This window comes from Pongo abelii, chromosome 16 (assembly GCF_028885655.2).
Source record: "Pongo abelii isolate AG06213 chromosome 16, NHGRI_mPonAbe1-v2.0_pri, whole genome shotgun sequence".
NCBI classification, from domain to species: Eukaryota; Metazoa; Chordata; class Mammalia; order Primates; family Hominidae; genus Pongo; species Pongo abelii.
In genome coordinates, this window is record NC_072001.2 from 131,338 (window position 1) to 155,959 (window position 24,622).

The following is a 24,622-nucleotide window of genomic DNA, read 5'->3' on the forward strand; positions in this document are numbered from 1 at the left end:
CCCAACTTGCCTTCCCAAAGTGAAGGGACTATAGGCGTGAGCCACTGCGCCCAGACTATGATAGTATCACACCGAAGCCTGAAGCTGCTCTGCCTTAGGATTTTTCCTGAATTTTACTTTCTTGTCATGATGAGTTGCTAGCTCATATTTTCCGTTGGATCTTTTCGAAAGGCTTCACTGATGAGATTATGGCTTTCTCACAAAGAATACCACTTTGGTGAAACTATACTGAAATTAAGAGTACCTTAAGTTTCCGATACTTATCAAGCACACTATTTGAACACGGCGTGGTAGGTGAAAGTGTGAGAAGCAGAATTTGGCAAACCCCATTATTTTTCAATTTCGACGGTTTCAGGTCTTTTGGTTTCAGCCAAACTGAAGAATGTCCTAATGAGCTGTCAATTGACAGGCCATTACAGACAATTTTTGAAACTACATCACAGTGTAATTTAAGGAGTACGATTCTAAAGAAATTTGAACAATCTGGTGGTATTGCTAACACCAAACAAGGTTGTTCAGCTCTTTCATCTTTAAAAACAAACAAACAAAAACATGATGTGGAATTCTCTCATTTTACCAAACAGCCGTACGCTCCCTTGAATATGTGACTGTGAAACCCAAGTAACTGGAAGACAAAAAATAAAGGAAACACCTCATCAGTCTCATTAATAGTTTTGTTGAGAATAATTTATTTTTCAAAAACTGCTGGCTATGTCTTGATATTTTTAGACACGGCTAAGATTGAAATTGCATGAATCCTCTCTCTAACATTCATGCTACTTAAGAAACTTTTCCCAAGATTTGACTGCATTCATTTCATAAAAGCCCTGTCCTCTTCTCCCCTATATATCTATATTAGCACTCTGCCTTCTACCCTCTTCCACAGGAAACACAAATCCGTCAATTGATCACTTAAGCCTTTCCAGTTTGGGTACAACATTTTCTGTAGTTGTACTCGTACGATTTGTCCTTTATACTTCTAAAGACTAGACCCTAGATTATGCATGCTTGGGAATAGTGGAGCTAGCTTGCTTAAACTTTATTTAGGCGTATGCTAATTACTTGTGGGGGGCAAAGGCAGGCAGTGAGGATGTTAAGCTTATCCCAAAATAGTCAATTTTGGAAAAGACACAAGTACAGGCCGGGCGCGGTGGCTCTGACCTGTAATCCCAGCACCTTGGGAGGTCTTCTCGCAGAAGACCAGAGCGAGACCCCAGGGAAAAGATGCATCCCCGGCGTGATGGCCTGACGATGGATTCCTGTGTACCGCAACATGGGGAGTCTGCAGTGTGGCCGGTTTGGAAACTGGCAAGGAGAGCGAAGAGACACCATGCCGGTCTTCCACCCTTCCCTGGATGCCTGTGGGTGCCCGCAGAGCTCCGGAAGCAAACAGTCAACATGCTCAGCCTTTCGGGGGCCGGAGAGACGTGAGCAACAGGCCCCCTTGCAGAGGGCACAGCAGCGTGGAATCCCAAATCACGCTTCAGTCGTCCTGAGTGTGGCTCCTCTGTGGTCGGGGCTGTCGGCCTGGCGCTCCTTTGCGAGGCTCAGCCTGGGGATGTGGGGTCTGTGAACCACGCGGGTGAAAACCCGACGGCAACCCCGGTCCCGGTCTTTTGTCTCTGAGGTAGCTGCCCGTTCCTTGTTCCACGGAATGGGGGCGAATGGGTGCCCCGCCCTCCCGACGCGGCGGCCGTGGGCCCAGCCCTCAGCCCGCGCCGGGCACTTACCCTTTTCCCGGAGCGCGGGGGTCCCGTTGCTCCCGGAGGCCGGAGACCGTTTTTTCTCTCTGCCTTCCTCCCTCTGTCCCTGGCTCCCTCCCGCCCGCCCTCTGTCCCTGCGTCGCTCTGTCTCTCCCTCCGTTCCTCACTGCCTCCCTCTCTCTCCCTCCCTCCCCCCCTCCCTCCCTCCCTCCCAACTTCCCTCTGCCCATCCTTCGGCCCCTCTGGGTCTCCCGTTCGTCACTCCAACTCTGCCCGCCTTCCCTCCCGCCTGGAACGGTCGGCATCGCCGGCGCGGGGCCTGGGGTCTGCGTTCAGCCGCCGGGCACTACGCGGTGGCAGCTGGGAGGCTGCAGGGACACGGGCGGGCGGGCGGGCGGGCGGGCGACGGTGGAGCGGAGGCGCAGAGGAGGCGAGCCGCTGCCGGAGGGATGGCGGGCGCGAACCCTGCGCGGGCCCGGTGTTTCGCGGGACCGGGGTCTCCACCCAGCCCAGGGGAGGACGCATTTTCCGTGGGTGGGGGTTGGGGGGTGCGGGGTGTGGGTGGCGAGGGGTTGGTCAGGCCGGGGTGGGGTGGCGGAAAAGCACGAGAGCTCTGCCCGGGCTGCTCCCAGAGCCTAGGCGGCTGCCCGCGAACCCGCGCGTGCGCAGTACACGGCCCACCTGCTGGTACCTGGGCCGGCGCTGGGATCCCCGGGATGCCCAGGAAAGAATGGCAGCTCTCCGCTCTGTGGAGTCTCTCACCGGGCCTAGACCTGGAAGGCAGGAATCCCAGGCGGGTCGGCCCGGAGGGAACACACGCCCCTCCACGCCGAGCCAGGTGTTCCCCGCGAAAGAGAGGCCACCGGCCACCGCCCTGCCCCGACCCCGTCCCAGCCCCACGTCCTTTTATAGCTCCTCCAGCAGAGCCCGGTATTCTTCCTCGCTGAGGGGTGGTTCCAGCGAGGCGGCCTCTTCCGAGGCCTCCAGCTCCCCCGGGGCCTCCGTTTCTAGGAAAGGTTGCGCCCCCTGCAGAAACTCCGGGCTCGCCAGGAGCTCATCCAGCAGGCCGGAGGGGAGTGCAGACGAGCGCCCCGGCTCCTGGAGGAGCCCCGCCTGGGGGGGCGCCCGGATGGCTTGCACCTGCCCCTGCCGCGCGGAGGCCTCCGGGGGCGCGGGCTGGGGAGGTGGGGCTGCCCCGGCTTGGGGTTCCCACGCCGCCCCGGCGACCTGGGGACCCTGGCCCCAGCCCCACCACGGACTCCCCTGGGACGCGGGTGGCGCAAGCCCACCTTGGCCCTGTGGCCCCGCTTGAGCCGGCCCAGGCTGTCCCACCGCGCAAGGGCCCGGCAGGCCGTCGCGCTGCGGGTCCCGGTCCTCCCGGCCTTTGCTCGGGTGCGCAGGCCACCGAGGAGCCTGAGGGTGGGAGAGCGCCCCGTCCGCGGGAGCCAGGGCAGCGTAGGCAAAATCCGCGCGTGCCGGGGCCGCTTGGGAGATCCCTCGTGCCGGCGCGGCCTGGCTGGGCTGGAGCACGGGGACGGCCCTCGCTCCCTGGCTCACGAAAGCCCCCTGGGGGAGAGCCCCAGGCGCGCAGGGCACGCGGGGTGCGGGAAGCGCCGTTCCCCACGCCCCGGCGTGGGCGAAGGTGACCCACGAGGGAGCAGGGTGACACCCACCGGGGGCCGCGTTGCACAGGCCGCCTGCGTGCGCGGGCGCCCTGCCACCCCGTCCCGGGTGCCTGGCCCGTCGATTCTGAAACCAGATCTGAATCCTGGACTCCGGGAGGCCCGTCTCTCTGGCCAGTTCTTCCCTGGCGGCGATGCCTGGAAAGCGATCCTTCTCAAAGGCGCGGAGGAGCAGGGCGGTCTGGGATCCGGTGACGGCGGTCCGCTTTCGCCTGCCTTCTTGCGGGCCGCGTCTCCCGGGCCAGGGCCGAGATTCCCGCCGGTGCTGCCTCAGCTGGCGTGACCTCTCATTCTGAAACCAAATCTGGACCCTGGGCTCCGGAACGCCGATGGCCTGGGCCAGCCCTTCTCTGGTGGCGATGCCCGGGTACGGGTTCCGCTCAAAGCAGGCTCGCAGGGCCTCGCTTTGGCTCGGGGTCCAGACGAGTCTCCTTCGCCGTCCTCGTCCTCGGGCTTCCGCGGGGAGGGGGCCGTCCGAAGGTGTCGGGAGAGCCATCGCGGGGAGCCCCGGCCGGAATTTCACGGACGGACACGGGCAGAGAGAGGCCCGCGGGCTCCCGGGCACCTCAGCCGGCCTGTGCACTGGGCGCAGGTGCAGCCAGGAGACCGGCCCGGACAGCCAGCCAGCCGCTCTTATAAAGACCAACAGGCAGGCAGGCTCCACCCCTTCATGAATGGCGGTGAGCCCTGGGACAGCCCGCCCTCCGGAAGGGTCCCAGGGCGTGGAGGCCCCCTGGGGCCGGGGGGAGGGGGGGCGGCGGTGGTGGTGGTGGTGGTGGTGGTGACGCTGGTGGTGGGGGCGGGGGTGGCGGTGGGGGCGGGAGGGACGAAGCGGAAGGGGGAGAGGGGGAAGGGGTGAGGGGGGCGGGTTTCGGGGTCTGGCTCTCCGGACCTCTCCAGGAATCCCGCGGGAACTGGAGGCCGCTCTCTGGGCTCCCACGCGCCTTCAGCAGGGAGAATCCAGCCTGGAAGGCTGGAGGGGAGTGTGGAACTGAACCTCCGTGGGAGTCTTGAGTTTTCCAGGCCCTCTCTCGGTGAAGGAGGCAATGCCTGTGGGTGTCGCCGTGGCCGTGACAGTCTCACACACGCACAGGGGTGTGGCTCTCGTTCATTCCCACGCAGAAGACCAGAGCGAGACCCCAGGGAAAGGATGCATCCCCGGCGTGATGGCCTGACGATGGATTCCTGTGTACCGCAACATGGGGAGTCTGCAGTGTGGCCGGTTTGGAAACTGGCAAGGAGAGCGAAGAGACACCATGCCGGTCTTCCACCCTTCCCTGGATGCCGGTGGGTGCCCGCAGAGCTCCGGAAGCAAACAGTCAACATGCTCAGCCTTTCGGGGGCCGGAGAGACGTGAGCAACAGGCCCCCTTGCAGAGGGCACAGCAGCGTGGAATCCCAAATCACGCTTCAGTCGTCCTGAGTGTGGCTCCTCTGTGGTCGGGGCTGTCGGCCTGGCGCTCCTTTGCGAGGCTCAGCCTGGGGATGTGCGGTCTGTGAACCACGCGGGTGAAAACCCGACGGCAACCCGGGTCCCGGTCTTTTTTCTCTGAGGTAGCTGCCCGTTCCTTGTTCCACGGAATCGAGGCGAATGGGTGCCCCGCCCTCCCGACGCGGCGGCCGTGGGCCCAGCCCTCAGCCCGCGCCGGGCGCTTACCCTTTTCCCGGAGCGCGGGGGTCCCGTTGCTCCCGGAGGCCAGAGACCGTTTATGCTCTCTGCCTTCCTCCCTCTGTCCCTGGCTCCCTCCCGCCCGCCCTCTGTCCCTGCGTCGCTCTGTCTCTCCCTCCGTTCCTCACTGCCTCCCTCTCTCTCCCTCCCTCCCTCCCTCCCTGCCTCCCTCCCTCCCAACTTCCCTCCGCCCATCCTTCGGCCCCTCTGGGTCTCCCGTTCGTCTCTCCATCGCTGCCCGCCTTCCCTCCCGCCTGGAACGGTCGGCATCGCCAGCGTGCGCGGGGCCTGGGGTCTGCGTTCAGCCGCCAGGCGCTCCACGGTGGCAGCTGGGAGGCTGCAGGGGCAAGGGCGGGCGGGCGGGCGGGCGACGGTGGAGCGGAGGCGAAGAGGAGGCGAGCCGCCGCTGGAGGGATGGCGGGCCCGGACGCTGCGCGGGCCCGGTGTTTCGCGGGACGGGGTTCTCCACCCAGCCCAGGGGAGGACGCATTGTCCGGGGTGGGGGGTGTGGGTGGCGAGGGGTTGGTCAGGCCGGGGTGGGGTGGCGGAAAGGCACGAGAGCTCTGCCCGGGCTGCTCCCAGAGCCTAGGCGGCTGCCCGCGAACCCGCGCGTGCGCAGTACACGGCCCACCTGCTGGTACCTGGGCCGGCGCTGGGATCCCCGGGATGCCCAGGAAAGAATGGCAGCTCTCCGCTCTGTGGAGTCTCTCACCGGGCCTAGACCTGGAAGGCAGGAATCCCAGGCGGGTCGGCCCGGAGGGAACACACGCCCCTCCACGCCGAGCCAGGTGTTCCCCGCGAAAGAGCGGCCACCGGCCACCGCCCTGCCCCGACCCCGTCCCAGCCCCGCGTCCTTTTAAAGCTCCTCCAGCAGAGCCCGGTATTCTTCCTCGCTGAGGGGTGGTTCCAGCGAGGCGGCCTCTTCCGAGGCCTCCAGCTCCCCCGGGGCCTCCGTTTCTAGGAAAGGTTGCGCCCGCTGCAGAAACTCCGGGCTCGCCAGGAGCTCATCCAGCAGGCCGGAGGGGAGTGCAGACGAGCGCCCCGGCTCCTGGAGGAGCCCCGCCTCGGGGGGCGCCCGGATGGCTTGCACCTGCCCCTGCCGCGCGGAGGCCTCCGGGGGCGCGGGCTGGGGAGGTGGGGCTGCCCCGGCTTGGGGTTCCCACGCCGCCCCGGCGACCTGGGGACCCTGGCCCCAGCCCCACCACGGAATCCCCTGGGACGCGAGGGGCGGGAAATGCAGGGGGTACTTCAGAGTTCAGTCTTCCTCACAGAATCGCAAAGTTCACGTTTCACAACCATAAAGAAACTATTTACGTTAAAAATGAGACATTTTATGGAGTTGCACTTAGAAAACTTCAATGTCTGAGAAAAAAAATCTCTAACGCACAGGGAAACAGGTGGTTTATCCAATACTCTGAAAATAAAATGGGCCGGGTGAGGGGAATATGAAAATATTATTTCAATTTCATTTCATTTTATTTATTTATTTATGTACTTATTTATTTATTTTTGAGACAGTGTCTCCCTCTGTCCCCCAGGCTGGATTACAGTGGCCTGAGCTCAGCTCACTGCAGCCTCCGCATCCTGGGCTCAAGGCATTCTCCTGCCTCAGCCTCCAGACTAGCTGGGACTAAATGAGCACGCCACCACGCCAGGCAAATTTTTGTCTTTTGTTTAAAGTGTAGAGGAGGTTTCACCATTTGGGCCAGGGTGGTCTTCAACGGCCGACTTCAGGTGATCTGCCCCAACTTGCCTTCCCAAAGTGAAGGGACTATAGGCGTGAGCCACTGCGCCCAGACTATGATAGTATCACACCGAAGCCTGAAGCTGCTCTGCCTTAGGATTTTTCCTGAATTTTACTTTCTTGTCATGATGAGTTGCTAGCTCATATTTTCCGTTGGATCTTTTCGAAAGGCTTTACTGATGAGATTATGGCTTTCTCACAAAGAATACCACTTTGGTGAAACTATACTGAAATTAAGAGTACCTTAAGTTTCCGATACTTATCAAGCACACTATTTGAACACGGCGTGGTAGGTGAAAGTGTGAGAAGCAGAATTTGGCAAACCCCATTATTTTTCAATTTCGACGGTTTCAGGTCTTTTGGTTTCAGCCAAACTGAAGAATGTCCTAATGAGCTGTCAATTCACAGGCCATTACAGACAATTTTTGAAACTACATCACAGTGTAATTTAAGGAGTACGATTCTAAAGAAATTTGAACAATCTGGTGGTATTGCTAACACCAAACAAGGTTGTTCAGCTCTTTCATCTTTAAAAACAAACAAACAAAAACATGATGTGGAATTCTCTCATTTTACCAAACAGCCGTACGCTCCCTTGAATATGTGACTGTGAAACCCAAGTAACTGGAAGACAAAAAATAAAGGAAACACCTCATCAGTCTCATTAATAGTTTTGTTGAGAATAATTTATTTTTCAAAAACTGCTGGCTATGTCTTGATATTTTTAGACACGGCTAAGATTGAAATTGCATGAATCCTCTCTCTAACATTCATGCTACTTAAGAAACTTTTCCCAAGATTTGACTGCATTCATTTCATAAAAGCCCTGTCCTCTTCTCCCCTATATATCTATATTAGCACTCTGCCTTCTACCCTCTTCCACAGGAAACACAAATCCGTCAATTGATCACTTAAGCCTTTCCAGTTTGGGTACAACATTTTCTGTAGTTGTACTCGTACGATTTGTCCTTTATACTTCTAAAGACTAGACCCTAGATTATGCATGCTTGGGAATAGTGGAGCTAGCTTGCTTAAACTTTATTTAGGCGTATGCTAATTACTTGTGGGGGGCAAAGGCAGGCAGTGAGGATGTTAAGCTTATCCCAAAATAGTCAATTTTGGAAAAGACACAAGTACAGGCCGGGCGCGGTGGCTCTGACCTGTAATCCCAGCACCTTGGGAGGTCTTCTCGCAGAAGACCAGAGCGAGACCCCAGGGAAAAGATGCATCCCCGGCGTGATGGCCTGACGATGGATTCCTGTGTACCGCAACATGGGGAGTCTGCAGTGTGGCCGGTTTGGAAACTGGCAAGGAGAGCGAAGAGACACCATGCCGGTCTTCCACCCTTCCCTGGATGCCTGTGGGTGCCCGCAGAGCTCCGGAAGCAAACAGTCAACATGCTCAGCCTTTCGGGGGCCGGAGAGACGTGAGCAACAGGCCCCCTTGCAGAGGGCACAGCAGCGTGGAATCCCAAATCACGCTTCAGTCGTCCTGAGTGTGGCTCCTCTGTGGTCGGGGCTGTCGGCCTGGCGCTCCTTTGCGAGGCTCAGCCTGGGGATGTGGGGTCTGTGAACCACGCGGGTGAAAACCCGACGGCAACCCGGGTCCCGGTCTTTTGTCTCTGAGGTAGCTGCCCGTTCCTTGTTCCACGGAATGGGGGCGAATGGGTGCCCCGCCCTCCCGACGCGGCGGCCGTGGGCCCAGCCCTCAGCCCGCGCCGGGCACTTACCCTTTTCCCGGAGCGCGGGGGTCCCGTTGCTCCCGGAGGCCGGAGACCGTTTTTTCTCTCTGCCTTCCTCCCTCTGTCCCTGGCTCCCTCCCGCCCGCCCTCTGTCCCTGCGTCGCTCTGTCTCTCCCTCCGTTCCTCACTGCCTCCCTCTCTCTCCCTCCCTCCCCCCCTCCCTCCCTCCCTCCCAACTTCCCTCTGCCCATCCTTCGGCCCCTCTGGGTCTCCCGTTCGTCACTCCAACTCTGCCCGCCTTCCCTCCCGCCTGGAACGGTCGGCATCGCCGGCGCGGGGCCTGGGGTCTGCGTTCAGCCGCCGGGCACTACGCGGTGGCAGCTGGGAGGCTGCAGGGACACGGGCGGGCGGGCGGGCGGGCGGGCGACGGTGGAGCGGAGGCGCAGAGGAGGCGAGCCGCTGCCGGAGGGATGGCGGGCGCGAACCCTGCGCGGGCCCGGTGTTTCGCGGGACCGGGGTCTCCACCCAGCCCAGGGGAGGACGCATTTTCCGTGGGTGGGGGTTGGGGGGTGCGGGGTGTGGGTGGCGAGGGGTTGGTCAGGCCGGGGTGGGGTGGCGGAAAAGCACGAGAGCTCTGCCCGGGCTGCTCCCAGAGCCTAGGCGGCTGCCCGCGAACCCGCGCGTGCGCAGTACACGGCCCACCTGCTGGTACCTGGGCCGGCGCTGGGATCCCCGGGATGCCCAGGAAAGAATGGCAGCTCTCCGCTCTGTGGAGTCTCTCACCGGGCCTAGACCTGGAAGGCAGGAATCCCAGGCGGGTCGGCCCGGAGGGAACACACGCCCCTCCACGCCGAGCCAGGTGTTCCCCGCGAAAGAGAGGCCACCGGCCACCGCCCTGCCCCGACCCCGTCCCAGCCCCACGTCCTTTTATAGCTCCTCCAGCAGAGCCCGGTATTCTTCCTCGCTGAGGGGTGGTTCCAGCGAGGCGGCCTCTTCCGAGGCCTCCAGCTCCCCCGGGGCCTCCGTTTCTAGGAAAGGTTGCGCCCCCTGCAGAAACTCCGGGCTCGCCAGGAGCTCATCCAGCAGGCCGGAGGGGAGTGCAGACGAGCGCCCCGGCTCCTGGAGGAGCCCCGCCTGGGGGGGCGCCCGGATGGCTTGCACCTGCCCCTGCCGCGCGGAGGCCTCCGGGGGCGCGGGCTGGGGAGGTGGGGCTGCCCCGGCTTGGGGTTCCCACGCCGCCCCGGCGACCTGGGGACCCTGGCCCCAGCCCCACCACGGACTCCCCTGGGACGCGGGTGGCGCAAGCCCACCTTGGCCCTGTGGCCCCGCTTGAGCCGGCCCAGGCTGTCCCACCGCGCAAGGGCCCGGCAGGCCGTCGCGCTGCGGGTCCCGGTCCTCCCGGCCTTTGCTCGGGTGCGCAGGCCACCGAGGAGCCTGAGGGTGGGAGAGCGCCCCGTCCGCGGGAGCCAGGGCAGCGTAGGCAAAATCCGCGCGTGCCGGGGCCGCTTGGGAGATCCCTCGTGCCGGCGCGGCCTGGCTGGGCTGGAGCACGGGGACGGCCCTCGCTCCCTGGCTCACGAAAGCCCCCTGGGGGAGAGCCCCAGGCGCGCAGGGCACGCGGGGTGCGGGAAGCGCCGTTCCCCACGCCCCGGCGTGGGCGAAGGTGACCCACGAGGGAGCAGGGTGACACCCACCGGGGGCCGCGTTGCACAGGCCGCCTGCGTGCGCGGGCGCCCTGCCACCCCGTCCCGGGTGCCTGGCCCGTCGATTCTGAAACCAGATCTGAATCCTGGACTCCGGGAGGCCCGTCTCTCTGGCCAGTTCTTCCCTGGCGGCGATGCCTGGAAAGCGATCCTTCTCAAAGGCGCGGAGGAGCAGGGCGGTCTGGGATCCGGTGACGGCGGTCCGCTTTCGCCTGCCTTCTTGCGGGCCGCGTCTCCCGGGCCAGGGCCGAGATTCCCGCCGGTGCTGCCTCAGCTGGCGTGACCTCTCATTCTGAAACCAAATCTGGACCCTGGGCTCCGGAACGCCGATGGCCTGGGCCAGCCCTTCTCTGGTGGCGATGCCCGGGTACGGGTTCCGCTCAAAGCAGGCTCGCAGGGCCTCGCTTTGGCTCGGGGTCCAGACGAGTCTCCTTCGCCGTCCTCGTCCTCGGGCTTCCGCGGGGAGGGGGCCGTCCGAAGGTGTCGGGAGAGCCATCGCGGGGAGCCCCGGCCGGAATTTCACGGACGGACACGGGCAGAGAGAGGCCCGCGGGCTCCCGGGCACCTCAGCCGGCCTGTGCACTGGGCGCAGGTGCAGCCAGGAGACCGGCCCGGACAGCCAGCCAGCCGCTCTTATAAAGACCAACAGGCAGGCAGGCTCCACCCCTTCATGAATGGCGGTGAGCCCTGGGACAGCCCGCCCTCCGGAAGGGTCCCAGGGCGTGGAGGCCCCCTGGGGCCGGGGGGAGGGGGGGCGGCGGTGGTGGTGGTGGTGGTGGTGGTGACGCTGGTGGTGGGGGCGGGGGTGGCGGTGGGGGCGGGAGGGACGAAGCGGAAGGGGGAGAGGGGGAAGGGGTGAGGGGGGCGGGTTTCGGGGTCTGGCTCTCCGGACCTCTCCAGGAATCCCGCGGGAACTGGAGGCCGCTCTCTGGGCTCCCACGCGCCTTCAGCAGGGAGAATCCAGCCTGGAAGGCTGGAGGGGAGTGTGGAACTGAACCTCCGTGGGAGTCTTGAGTTTTCCAGGCCCTCTCTCGGTGAAGGAGGCAATGCCTGTGGGTGTCGCCGTGGCCGTGACAGTCTCACACACGCACAGGGGTGTGGCTCTCGTTCATTCCCACGCAGAAGACCAGAGCGAGACCCCAGGGAAAGGATGCATCCCCGGCGTGATGGCCTGACGATGGATTCCTGTGTACCGCAACATGGGGAGTCTGCAGTGTGGCCGGTTTGGAAACTGGCAAGGAGAGCGAAGAGACACCATGCCGGTCTTCCACCCTTCCCTGGATGCCGGTGGGTGCCCGCAGAGCTCCGGAAGCAAACAGTCAACATGCTCAGCCTTTCGGGGGCCGGAGAGACGTGAGCAACAGGCCCCCTTGCAGAGGGCACAGCAGCGTGGAATCCCAAATCACGCTTCAGTCGTCCTGAGTGTGGCTCCTCTGTGGTCGGGGCTGTCGGCCTGGCGCTCCTTTGCGAGGCTCAGCCTGGGGATGTGCGGTCTGTGAACCACGCGGGTGAAAACCCGACGGCAACCCGGGTCCCGGTCTTTTTTCTCTGAGGTAGCTGCCCGTTCCTTGTTCCACGGAATCGAGGCGAATGGGTGCCCCGCCCTCCCGACGCGGCGGCCGTGGGCCCAGCCCTCAGCCCGCGCCGGGCGCTTACCCTTTTCCCGGAGCGCGGGGGTCCCGTTGCTCCCGGAGGCCAGAGACCGTTTATGCTCTCTGCCTTCCTCCCTCTGTCCCTGGCTCCCTCCCGCCCGCCCTCTGTCCCTGCGTCGCTCTGTCTCTCCCTCCGTTCCTCACTGCCTCCCTCTCTCTCCCTCCCTCCCTCCCTCCCTGCCTCCCTCCCTCCCAACTTCCCTCCGCCCATCCTTCGGCCCCTCTGGGTCTCCCGTTCGTCTCTCCATCGCTGCCCGCCTTCCCTCCCGCCTGGAACGGTCGGCATCGCCAGCGTGCGCGGGGCCTGGGGTCTGCGTTCAGCCGCCAGGCGCTCCACGGTGGCAGCTGGGAGGCTGCAGGGGCAAGGGCGGGCGGGCGGGCGGGCGACGGTGGAGCGGAGGCGAAGAGGAGGCGAGCCGCCGCTGGAGGGATGGCGGGCCCGGACGCTGCGCGGGCCCGGTGTTTCGCGGGACGGGGTTCTCCACCCAGCCCAGGGGAGGACGCATTGTCCGGGGTGGGGGGTGTGGGTGGCGAGGGGTTGGTCAGGCCGGGGTGGGGTGGCGGAAAGGCACGAGAGCTCTGCCCGGGCTGCTCCCAGAGCCTAGGCGGCTGCCCGCGAACCCGCGCGTGCGCAGTACACGGCCCACCTGCTGGTACCTGGGCCGGCGCTGGGATCCCCGGGATGCCCAGGAAAGAATGGCAGCTCTCCGCTCTGTGGAGTCTCTCACCGGGCCTAGACCTGGAAGGCAGGAATCCCAGGCGGGTCGGCCCGGAGGGAACACACGCCCCTCCACGCCGAGCCAGGTGTTCCCCGCGAAAGAGCGGCCACCGGCCACCGCCCTGCCCCGACCCCGTCCCAGCCCCGCGTCCTTTTAAAGCTCCTCCAGCAGAGCCCGGTATTCTTCCTCGCTGAGGGGTGGTTCCAGCGAGGCGGCCTCTTCCGAGGCCTCCAGCTCCCCCGGGGCCTCCGTTTCTAGGAAAGGTTGCGCCCGCTGCAGAAACTCCGGGCTCGCCAGGAGCTCATCCAGCAGGCCGGAGGGGAGTGCAGACGAGCGCCCCGGCTCCTGGAGGAGCCCCGCCTCGGGGGGCGCCCGGATGGCTTGCACCTGCCCCTGCCGCGCGGAGGCCTCCGGGGGCGCGGGCTGGGGAGGTGGGGCTGCCCCGGCTTGGGGTTCCCACGCCGCCCCGGCGACCTGGGGACCCTGGCCCCAGCCCCACCACGGAATCCCCTGGGACGCGAGGGGCGGGAAATGCAGGGGGTACTTCAGAGTTCAGTCTTCCTCACAGAATCGCAAAGTTCACGTTTCACAACCATAAAGAAACTATTTACGTTAAAAATGAGACATTTTATGGAGTTGCACTTAGAAAACTTCAATGTCTGAGAAAAAAAATCTCTAACGCACAGGGAAACAGGTGGTTTATCCAATACTCTGAAAATAAAATGGGCCGGGTGAGGGGAATATGAAAATATTATTTCAATTTCATTTCATTTTATTTATTTATTTATGTACTTATTTATTTATTTTTGAGACAGTGTCTCCCTCTGTCCCCCAGGCTGGATTACAGTGGCCTGAGCTCAGCTCACTGCAGCCTCCGCATCCTGGGCTCAAGGCATTCTCCTGCCTCAGCCTCCAGACTAGCTGGGACTAAATGAGCACGCCACCACGCCAGGCAAATTTTTGTCTTTTGTTTAAAGTGTAGAGGAGGTTTCACCATTTGGGCCAGGGTGGTCTTCAACGGCCGACTTCAGGTGATCTGCCCCAACTTGCCTTCCCAAAGTGAAGGGACTATAGGCGTGAGCCACTGCGCCCAGACTATGATAGTATCACACCGAAGCCTGAAGCTGCTCTGCCTTAGGATTTTTCCTGAATTTTACTTTCTTGTCATGATGAGTTGCTAGCTCATATTTTCCGTTGGATCTTTTCGAAAGGCTTTACTGATGAGATTATGGCTTTCTCACAAAGAATACCACTTTGGTGAAACTATACTGAAATTAAGAGTACCTTAAGTTTCCGATACTTATCAAGCACACTATTTGAACACGGCGTGGTAGGTGAAAGTGTGAGAAGCAGAATTTGGCAAACCCCATTATTTTTCAATTTCGACGGTTTCAGGTCTTTTGGTTTCAGCCAAACTGAAGAATGTCCTAATGAGCTGTCAATTCACAGGCCATTACAGACAATTTTTGAAACTACATCACAGTGTAATTTAAGGAGTACGATTCTAAAGAAATTTGAACAATCTGGTGGTATTGCTAACACCAAACAAGGTTGTTCAGCTCTTTCATCTTTAAAAACAAACAAACAAAAACATGATGTGGAATTCTCTCATTTTACCAAACAGCCGTACGCTCCCTTGAATATGTGACTGTGAAACCCAAGTAACTGGAAGACAAAAAATAAAGGAAACACCTCATCAGTCTCATTAATAGTTTTGTTGAGAATAATTTATTTTTCAAAAACTGCTGGCTATGTCTTGATATTTTTAGACACGGCTAAGATTGAAATTGCATGAATCCTCTCTCTAACATTCATGCTACTTAAGAAACTTTTCCCAAGATTTGACTGCATTCATTTCATAAAAGCCCTGTCCTCTTCTCCCCTATATATCTATATTAGCACTCTGCCTTCTACCCTCTTCCACAGGAAACACAAATCCGTCAATTGATCACTTAAGCCTTTCCAGTTTGGGTACAACATTTTCTGTAGTTGTACTCGTACGATTTGTCCTTTATACTTCTAAAGACTAGACCCTAGATTATGCATGCTTGGGAATAGTGGAGCTAGCTTGCTTAAACTTTATTTAGGCGTATGCTAATTACTTGTGGGGGGCAAAGGCAGGCAGTGAGGATGTTAAGCTTATCCCAAAATAGTCAATTTTGGAAAAGACACAAGTACAGGCCGGGCGCGGTGGCTCTGACCTGTAATCCCAGCACCTTGGGAGGTCTTCTCGCAGAAGACCAGAGCGAGACCCCAGGGAAAAGATGCATCCCCGGCGTGATGGCCTGACGATGGATTCCTGTGTACCGCAACATGGGGAGTCTGCAGTGTGGCCGGTTTGGAAACTGGCAAGGAGAGCGAAGAGACACCATGCCGGTCTTCCACCCTTCCCTGGATGCCTGTGGGTGCCCGCAGAGCTCCGGAAGCAAACAGTCAACATGCTCAGCCTTTCGGGGGCCGGAGAGACGTGAGCAACAGGCCCCCTTGCAGAGGGCACAGCAGCGTGGAATCCCAAATCACGCTTCAGTCGTCCTGAGTGTGGCTCCTCTGTGGTCGGGGCTGTCGGCCTGGCGCTCCTTTGCGAGGCTCAGCCTGGGGATGTGGGGTCTGTGAACCACGCGGGTGAAAACCCGACGGCAACCCGGGTCCCGGTCTTTTGTCTCTGAGGTAGCTGCCCGTTCCTTGTTCCACGGAATGGGGGCGAATGGGTGCCCCGCCCTCCCGACGCGGCGGCCGTGGGCCCAGCCCTCAGCCCGCGCCGGGCACTTACCCTTTTCCCGGAGCGCGGGGGTCCCGTTGCTCCCGGAGGCCGGAGACCGTTTTTTCTCTCTGCCTTCCTCCCTCTGTCCCTGGCTCCCTCCCGCCCGCCCTCTGTCCCTGCGTCGCTCTGTCTCTCCCTCCGTTCCTCACTGCCTCCCTCTCTCTCCCTCCCTCCCCCCCTCCCTCCCTCCCTCCCAACTTCCCTCTGCCCATCCTTCGGCCCCTCTGGGTCTCCCGTTCGTCACTCCAACTCTGCCCGCCTTCCCTCCCGCCTGGAACGGTCGGCATCGCCGGCGCGGGGCCTGGGGTCTGCGTTCAGCCGCCGGGCACTACGCGGTGGCAGCTGGGAGGCTGCAGGGACACGGGCGGGCGGGCGGGCGGGCGGGCGACGGTGGAGCGGAGGCGCAGAGGAGGCGAGCCGCTGCCGGAGGGATGGCGGGCGCGAACCCTGCGCGGGCCCGGTGTTTCGCGGGACCGGGGTCTCCACCCAGCCCAGGGGAGGACGCATTTTCCGTGGGTGGGGGTTGGGGGGTGCGGGGTGTGGGTGGCGAGGGGTTGGTCAGGCCGGGGTGGGGTGGCGGAAAAGCACGAGAGCTCTGCCCGTGCTGCTCCCAGAGCCTAGGCGGCTGCCCGCGAACCCGCGCGTGCGCAGTACACGGCCCACCTGCTGGTACCTGGGCCGGCGCTGGGATCCCCGGGATGCCCAGGAAAGAATGGCAGCTCTCCGCTCTGTGGAGTCTCTCACCGGGCCTAGACCTGGAAGGCAGGAATCCCAGGCGGGTCGGCCCGGAGGGAACACACGCCCCTCCACGCCGAGCCAGGTGTTCCCCGCGAAAGAGAGGCCACCGGCCACCGCCCTGCCCCGACCCCGTCCCAGCCCCACGTCCTTTTATAGCTCCTCCAGCAGAGCCCGGTATTCTTCCTCGCTGAGGGGTGGTTCCAGCGAGGCGGCCTCTTCCGAGGCCTCCAGCTCCCCCGGGGCCTCCGTTTCTAGGAAAGGTTGCGCCCCCTGCAGAAACTCCGGGCTCGCCAGGAGCTCATCCAGCAGGCCGGAGGGGAGTGCAGACGAGCGCCCCGGCTCCTGGAGGAGCCCCGCCTGGGGGGGCGCCCGGATGGCTTGCACCTGCCCCTGCCGCGCGGAGGCCTCCGGGGGCGCGGGCTGGGGAGGTGGGGCTGCCCCGGCTTGGGGTTCCCACGCCGCCCCGGCGACCTGGGGACCCTGGCCCCAGCCCCACCACGGACTCCCCTGGGACGCGGGTGGCGCAAGCCCACCTTGGCCCTGTGGCCCCGCTTGAGCCGGCCCAGGCTGTCCCACCGCGCAAGGGCCCGGCAGGCCGTCGCGCTGCGGGTCCCGGTCCTCCCGGCCTTTGCTCGGGTGCGCAGGCCACCGAGGAGCCTGAGGGTGGGAGAGCGCCCCGTCCGCGGGAGCCAGGGCAGCGTAGGCAAAATCCGCGCGTGCCGGGGCCGCTTGGGAGATCCCTCGTGCCGGCGCGGCCTGGCTGGGCTGGAGCACGGGGACGGCCCTCGCTCCCTGGCTCACGAAAGCCCCCTGGGGGAGAGCCCCAGGCGCGCAGGGCACGCGGGGTGCGGGAAGCGCCGTTCCCCACGCCCCGGCGTGGGCGAAGGTGACCCACGAGGGAGCAGGGTGACACCCACCGGGGGCCGCGTTGCACAGGCCGCCTGCGTGCGCGGGCGCCCTGCCACCCCGTCCCGGGTGCCTGGCCCGTCGATTCTGAAACCAGATCTGAATCCTGGACTCCGGGAGGCCCGTCTCTCTGGCCAGTTCTTCCCTGGCGGCGATGCCTGGAAAGCGATCCTTCTCAAAGGCGCGGAGGAGCAGGGCGGTCTGGGATCCGGTGACGGCGGTCCGCTTTCGCCTGCCTTCTTGCGGGCCGCGTCTCCCGGGCCAGGGCCGAGATTCCCGCCGGTGCTGCCTCAGCTGGCGTGACCTCTCATTCTGAAACCAAATCTGGACCCTGGGCTCCGGAACGCCGATGGCCTGGGCCAGCCCTTCTCTGGTGGCGATGCCCGGGTACGGGTTCCGCTCAAAGCAGGCTCGCAGGGCCTCGCTTTGGCTCGGGGTCCAGACGAGTCTCCTTCGCCGTCCTCGTCCTCGGGCTTCCGCGGGGAGGGGGCCGTCCGAAGGTGTCGGGAGAGCCATCGCGGGGAGCCCCGGCCGGAATTTCACGGACGGACACGGGCAGAGAGAGGCCCGCGGGCTCCCGGGCACCTCAGCCGGCCTGTGCACTGGGCGCAGGTGCAGCCAGGAGACCGGCCCGGACAGCCAGCCAGCCGCTCTTATAAAGACCAACAGGCAGGCAGGCTCCACCCCTTCATGAATGGCGGTGAGCCCTGGGACAGCCCGCCCTCCGGAAGGGTCCCAGGGCGTGGAGGCCCCCTGGGGCCGGGGGGAGGGGGGGCGGCGGTGGTGGTGGTGGTGGTGGTGGTGACGCTGGTGGTGGGGGCGGGGGTGGCGGTGGGGGCGGGAGGGACGAAGCGGAAGGGGGAGAGGGGGAAGGGGTGAGGGGGGCGGGTTTCGGGGTCTGGCTCTCCGGACCTCTCCAGGAATCCCGCGGGAACTGGAGGCCGCTCTCTGGGCTCCCACGCGCCTTCAGCAGGGAGAATCCAGCCTGGAAGGCTGGAGGGGAGTGTGGAACTGAACCTCCGTGGGAGTCTTGAGTTTTCCAGGCCCTCTCTCGGTGAAGGAGGCAATGCCTGTGGGTGTCGCCGTGGCCGTGACAGTCTCACACACGCACAGGGGTGTGGCTCTCGTTCATTCCCACGCAGAAGACCAGAGCGAGACCCCAGGGAAAGGATGCATCCCCGGCGTGATGGCCTGACGATGGATTCCTGTGTACCGCAACATGGGGAGTCTGCAGTGTGGCCGGTTTGGAAACTGGCAAGGAGAGCGAAGAGACACCATGCCGGTCTTCCACCCTTCCCTGGATGCCGGTGGGTGCCCGCAGAGCTCCGGAAGCAAACAGTCAACATGCTCAGCCTTTCGGGGGCCGGAGAGACGTGAGCAACAGGCCCCCTTGCAGAGGGCACAGCAGCGTGGAATCCCAAATCACGCTTCAGTCGTCCTGAGTGTGGCTCCTCTGTGGTCGGGGCTGTCGGCCTGGCGCTCCTTTGCGAGGCTCAGCCTGGGGATGTGCGGTCTGTGAACCACGCGGGTGAAAACCCGACGGCAACCCGGGTCCCGGTCTTTTTTCTCTGAGGTAGCTGCCCGTTCCTTGTTCCACGGAATCGAGGCGAATGGGTGCCCCGCCCTCCCGACGCGGCGGCCGTGGGCCCAGCCCTCAGCCCGCGCCGGGCGCTTACCCTTTTCCCGGAGCGCGGGGGTCCCGTTGCTCCCGGAGGCCAGAGACCGTTTATGCTCTCTGCCTTCCTCCCTCTGTCCCTGGCTCCCTCCCGCCCGCCCTCTGTCCCTGCGTCGCTCTGTCTCTCCCTCCATTCCTCACTGCCTCCCTCTCTCTCCCTCCCTCCCTCCCTCCCTGCCTCCCTCCCTCCCAACTTCCCTCCGCCCATCCTTCGGCCCCTCTGGGTCTCCCGTTCGTCTCTCCATCGCTGCCCGCCTTCCCTCCCGCCTGGAACGGTCGGCATCGCCAGCGTGCGCGGGGCCTGGGGTCTGCGTTCAGCCGCCAGGCGCTCCACGGTGGCAGCTGGGAGGCTGCAGGGGCAAGGGCGGGCGGGCGGGCGGGCGACGGTGGAGCGGAGGCGAAGAGGAGGCGAGCCGCCGCTGGAGGGATGGCGGGCCCGGACGCTGCGCGGGCCCGGTGTTTCGCGGGACGGGGTTCTCCACCCAGCCCAGGGGAGGACGCATTGTCCGGGGTGGGGGGTGTGGGTGGCGAGGGGTTGGTCAGGCCGGGGTGGGGTGGCGGAAAGGCACGAGAGCTCTGCCCGGGCTGCTCCCAGAGCCTAGGCGGCTGCCCGCGAACCCGCGCGTGCGCAGTACACGGCCCACCTGCTGGTACCTGGGCCGGCGCTGGGATCCCCGGGATGCCCAGGAAAGAATGGCAGCTCTCCGCTCTGTGGAGTCTCTCACCGGGCCTAGACCTGGAAGGCAGGAATCCCAGGCGGGTCGGCCCGGAGGGAACACACGCCCCTCCACGCCGAGCCAGGTGTTCCCCGCGAAAGAGCGGCCACCGGCCACCGCCCTGCCCCGACCCCGTCCCAGCCCCGCGTCCTTTTAAAGCTCCTCCAGCAGAGCCCGGTATTCTTCCTCGCTGAGGGGTGGTTCCAGCGAGGCGGCCTCTTCCGAGGCCTCCAGCTCCCCCGGGGCCTCCGTTTCTAGGAAAGGTTGCGCCCGCTGCAGAAACTCCGGGCTCGCCAGGAGCTCATCCAGCAGGCCGGAGGGGAGTGCAGACGAGCGCCCCGGCTCCTGGAGGAGCCCCGCCTCGGGGGGCGCCCGGATGGCTTGCACCTGCCCCTGCCGCGCGGAGGCCTCCGGGGGCGCGGGCTGGGGAGGTGGGGCTGCCCCGGCTTGGGGTTCCCACGCCGCCCCGGCGACCTGGGGACCCTGGCCCCAGCCCCACCACGGAATCCCCTGGGACGCGAGGGGCGGGAAATGCAGGGGGTACTTCAGAGTTCAGTCTTCCTCACAGAATCGCAAAGTTCACGTTTCACAACCATAAAGAAACTATTTACGTTAAAAATGAGACATTTTATGGAGTTGCACTTAGAAAACTTCAATGTCTGAGAAAAAAAATCTCTAACGCACAGGGAAACAGGTGGTTTATCCAATACTCTGAAAATAAAATGGGCCGGGTGAGGGGAATATGAAAATATTATTTCAATTTCATTTCATTTTATTTATTTATTTATGTACTTATTTATTTATTTTTGAGACAGTGTCTCCCTCTGTCCCCCAGGCTGGATTACAGTGGCCTGAGCTCAGCTCACTGCAGCCTCCGCATCCTGGGCTCAAGGCATTCTCCTGCCTCAGCCTCCAGACTAGCTGGGACTAAATGAGCACGCCACCACGCCAGGCAAATTTTTGTCTTTTGTTTAAAGTGTAGAGGAGGTTTCACCATTTGGGCCAGGGTGGTCTTCAACGGCCGACTTCAGGTGATCTGCCCCAACTTGCCTTCCCAAAGTGAAGGGACTATAGGCGTGAGCCACTGCGCCCAGACTATGATAGTATCACACCGAAGCCTGAAGCTGCTCTGCCTTAGGATTTTTCCTGAATTTTACTTTCTTGTCATGATGAGTTGCTAGCTCATATTTTCCGTTGGATCTTTTCGAAAGGCTTTACTGATGAGATTATGGCTTTCTCACAAAGAATACCACTTTGGTGAAACTATACTGAAATTAAGAGTACCTTAAGTTTCCGATACTTATCAAGCACACTATTTGAACACGGCGTGGTAGGTGAAAGTGTGAGAAGCAGAATTTGGCAAACCCCATTATTTTTCAATTTCGACGGTTTCAGGTCTTTTGGTTTCAGCCAAACTGAAGAATGTCCTAATGAGCTGTCAATTCACAGGCCATTACAGACAATTTTTGAAACTACATCACAGTGTAATTTAAGGAGTACGATTCTAAAGAAATTTGAACAATCTGGTGGTATTGCTAACACCAAACAAGGTTGTTCAGCTCTTTCATCTTTAAAAACAAACAAACAAAAACATGATGTGGAATTCTCTCATTTTACCAAACAGCCGTACGCTCCCTTGAATATGTGACTGTGAAACCCAAGTAACTGGAAGACAAAAAATAAAGGAAACACCTCATCAGTCTCATTAATAGTTTTGTTGAGAATAATTTATTTTTCAAAAACTGCTGGCTATGTCTTGATATTTTTAGACACGGCTAAGATTGAAATTGCATGAATCCTCTCTCTAACATTCATGCTACTTAAGAAACTTTTCCCAAGATTTGACTGCATTCATTTCATAAAAGCCCTGTCCTCTTCTCCCCTATATATCTATATTAGCACTCTGCCTTCTACCCTCTTCCACAGGAAACACAAATCCGTCAATTGATCACTTAAGCCTTTCCAGTTTGGGTACAACATTTTCTGTAGTTGTACTCGTACGATTTGTCCTTTATACTTCTAAAGACTAGACCCTAGATTATGCATGCTTGGGAATAGTGGAGCTAGCTTGCTTAAACTTTATTTAGGCGTATGCTAATTACTTGTGGGGGGCAAAGGCAGGCAGTGAGGATGTTAAGCTTATCCCAAAATAGTCAATTTTGGAAAAGACACAAGTACAGGCCGGGCGCGGTGGCTCTGACCTGTAATCCCAGCACCTTGGGAGGTCTTCTCGCAGAAGACCAGAGCGAGACCCCAGGGAAAAGATGCATCCCCGGCGTGATGGCCTGACGATGGATTCCTGTGTACCGCAACATGGGGAGTCTGCAGTGTGGCCGGTTTGGAAACTGGCAAGGAGAGCGAAGAGACACCATGCCGGTCTTCCACCCTTCCCTGGATGCCTGTGGGTGCCCGCAGAGCTCCGGAAGCAAACAGTCAACATGCTCAGCCTTTCGGGGGCCGGAGAGACGTGAGCAACAGGCCCCCTTGCAGAGGGCACAGCAGCGTGGAATCCCAAATCACGCTTCAGTCGTCCTGAGTGTGGCTCCTCTGTGGTCGGGGCTGTCGGCCTGGCGCTCCTTTGCGAGGCTCAGCCTGGGGATGTGGGGTCTGTGAACCACGCGGGTGAAAACCCGACGGCAACCCGGGTCCCGGTCTTTTGTCTCTGAGGTAGCTGCCCGTTCCTTGTTCCACGGAATGGGGGCGAATGGGTGCCCCGCCCTCCCGACGCGGCGGCCGTGGGCCCAGCCCTCAGCCCGCGCCGGGCACTTACCCTTTTCCCGGAGCGCGGGGGTCCCGTTGCTCCCGGAGGCCGGAGACCGTTTTTTCTCTCTGCCTTCCTCCCTCTGTCCCTGGCTCCCTCCCGCCCGCCCTCTGTCCCTGCGTCGCTCTGTCTCTCCCTCCGTTCCTCACTGCCTCCCTCTCTCTCCCTCCCTCCCCCCCTCCCTCCCTCCCTCCCAACTTCCCTCTGCCCATCCTTCGGCCCCTCTGGGTCTCCCGTTCGTCACTCCAACTCTGCCCGCCTTCCCTCCCGCCTGGAACGGTCGGCATCGCCGGCGCGGGGCCTGGGGTCTGCGTTCAGCCACCGGGCACTACGCGGTGGCAGCTGGGAGGCTGCAGGGACACGGGCGGGCGGGCGGGCGGGCGGGCGACGGTGGAGCGGAGGCGCAGAGGAGGCGAGCCGCTGCCGGAGGGATGGCGGGCGCGAACCCTGCGCGGGCCCGGTGTTTCGCGGGACCGGGGTCTCCACCCAGCCCAGGGGAGGACGCATTTTCCGTGGGTGGGGGTTGGGGGGTGCGGGGTGTGGGTGGCGAGGGGTTGGTCAGGCCGGGGTGGGGTGGCGGAAAAGCACGAGAGCTCTGCCCGGGCTGCTCCCAGAGCCTAGGCGGCTGCCCGCGAACCCGCGCGTGCGCAGTACACGGCCCACCTGCTGGTACCTGGGCCGGCGCTGGGATCCCCGGGATGCCCAGGAAAGAATGGCAGCTCTCCGCTCTGTGGAGTCTCTCACCGGGCCTAGACCTGGAAGGCAGGAATCCCAGGCGGGTCGGCCCGGAGGGAACACACGCCCCTCCACGCCGAGCCAGGTGTTCCCCGCGAAAGAGAGGCCACCGGCCACCGCCCTGCCCCGACCCCGTCCCAGCCCCACGTCCTTTTATAGCTCCTCCAGCAGAGCCCGGTATTCTTCCTCGCTGAGGGGTGGTTCCAGCGAGGCGGCCTCTTCCGAGGCCTCCAGCTCCCCCGGGGCCTCCGTTTCTAGGAAAGGTTGCGCCCCCTGCAGAAACTCCGGGCTCGCCAGGAGCTCATCCAGCAGGCCGGAGGGGAGTGCAGACGAGCGCCCCGGCTCCTGGAGGAGCCCCGCCTGGGGGGGCGCCCGGATGGCTTGCACCTGCCCCTGCCGCGCGGAGGCCTCCGGGGGCGCGGGCTGGGGAGGTGGGGCTGCCCCGGCTTGGGGTTCCCACGCCGCCCCGGCGACCTGGGGACCCTGGCCCCAGCCCCACCACGGACTCCCCTGGGACGCGGGTGGCGCAAGCCCACCTTGGCCCTGTGGCCCCGCTTGAGCCGGCCCAGGCTGTCCCACCGCGCAAGGGCCCGGCAGGCCGTCGCGCTGCGGGTCCCGGTCCTCCCGGCCTTTGCTCGGGTGCGCAGGCCACCGAGGAGCCTGAGGGTGGGAGAGCGCCCCGTCCGCGGGAGCCAGGGCAGCGTAGGCAAAATCCGCGCGTGCCGGGGCCGCTTGGGAGATCCCTCGTGCCGGCGCGGCCTGGCTGGGCTGGAGCACGGGGACGGCCCTCGCTCCCTGGCTCACGAAAGCCCCCTGGGGGAGAGCCCCAGGCGCGCAGGGCACGCGGGGTGCGGGAAGCGCCGTTCCCCACGCCCCGGCGTGGGCGAAGGTGACCCACGAGGGAGCAGGGTGACACCCACCGGGGGCCGCGTTGCACAGGCCGCCTGCGTGCGCGGGCGCCCTGCCACCCCGTCCCGGGTGCCTGGCCCGTCGATTCTGAAACCAGATCTGAATCCTGGACTCCGGGAGGCCCGTCTCTCTGGCCAGTTCTTCCCTGGCGGCGATGCCTGGAAAGCGATCCTTCTCAAAGGCGCGGAGGAGCAGGGCGGTCTGGGATCCGGTGACGGCGGTCCGCTTTCGCCTGCCTTCTTGCGGGCCGCGTCTCCCGGGCCAGGGCCGAGATTCCCGCCGGTGCTGCCTCAGCTGGCGTGACCTCTCATTCTGAAACCAAATCTGGACCCTGGGCTCCGGAACGCCGATGGCCTGGGCCAGCCCTTCTCTGGTGGCGATGCCCGGGTACGGGTTCCGCTCAAAGCAGGCTCGCAGGGCCTCGCTTTGGCTCGGGGTCCAGACGAGTCTCCTTCGCCGTCCTCGTCCTCGGGCTTCCGCGGGGAGGGGGCCGTCCGAAGGTGTCGGGAGAGCCATCGCGGGGAGCCCCGGCCGGAATTTCACGGACGGACACGGGCAGAGAGAGGCCCGCGGGCTCCCGGGCACCTCAGCCGGCCTGTGCACTGGGCGCAGGTGCAGCCAGGAGACCGGCCCGGACAGCCAGCCAGCCGCTCTTATAAAGACCAACAGGCAGGCAGGCTCCACCCCTTCATGAATGGCGGTGAGCCCTGGGACAGCCCGCCCTCCGGAAGGGTCCCAGGGCGTGGAGGCCCCCTGGGGCCGGGGGGAGGGGGGGCGGCGGTGGTGGTGGTGGTGGTGGTGGTGACGCTGGTGGTGGGGGCGGGGGTGGCGGTGGGGGCGGGAGGGACGAAGCGGAAGGGGGAGAGGGG